This window comes from Micropterus dolomieu, linkage group LG23, assembly GCF_021292245.1.
Source record: "Micropterus dolomieu isolate WLL.071019.BEF.003 ecotype Adirondacks linkage group LG23, ASM2129224v1, whole genome shotgun sequence".
Lineage (NCBI taxonomy): Eukaryota > Metazoa > Chordata > Actinopteri > Centrarchiformes > Centrarchidae > Micropterus > Micropterus dolomieu.
Window position 1 is genome coordinate 10,715,562 of NC_060172.1, and position 809 is coordinate 10,716,370.

The 809-nt window shown below is 41.2% G+C and overlaps 1 protein-coding gene across 2 annotated transcripts in view; it reads right to left on the bottom strand.

Annotated features, from left to right (window-relative positions):
* The window catches only part of tlcd3a (TLC domain containing 3A), a 44,847-nt gene that overhangs the window by 16,312 nt on the left and 27,726 nt on the right, over positions 1 to 809 (bottom strand). The gene's annotated exons all lie outside the window — the stretch shown is intronic.

The following is an 809-nucleotide window of genomic DNA, read 5'->3' on the forward strand; positions in this document are numbered from 1 at the left end:
ATGAATGACTATAGCCAGCTAGCTGAACTGTGTCCGCCTCAATATGATTGTTTTAGTCAACCGAGGGTCAGTGGTCGTGGTGGTGGGCTAGTGAGCGTGTATAGGAAATATTTAAAATGTCATCAAGTACGCTGTGATGATTTTAACTCCTTTGAAGTTCTCACTCAAGGGCTGCAATCTATTATATTTATTATAATTTATCGCCCCCCAAAACCGCCTGGAGGATTTTTATCAGAACTTCCTGAATTTTTATCTACTCTGGTTTTAAATTATGACAGAATTGTTCTTTGTGGCGATTTTAATATTCATGTTGATGACCCCACCAATGTTAATGCAACTGACTTTTTAAATATGGCCACTTCTTTTAACTTCAAACAACATGTCAAAGGGCAAACACATAACCGTGGTCATACACTGGACTTGGTTTTTACCCTGGGTGTCAGCATTTCCTCTGTGGAATTAGTGGACATGACCATATCTGACCACAGATGTATTGTTTTTAGCTGCGATTCGCCTGTTACTCATGCCGCCTCACCGAGCTCCGTGTGTTCTCGCTTCTTTAATGAACAAAGTGTTTCAAAGTTTTGCACATTCTTTCAGAGCCAAAGCCAACACCTGTCTGATTCCAACACCAACAATCTGGTCGATCACTTCAATCATATCTGCTTGTCGTCACTAAATATTACTGCTCCTCTAAAGGTTAGGCCTACGTCTAAAGCTAGTAAGCAACCCTGGATAAATGACAGCATTCGCAGCCTAAAAAGGGAATGCAGGAAAGCAGAGCGCAGATGGAAAAAATCCAGTCTCCA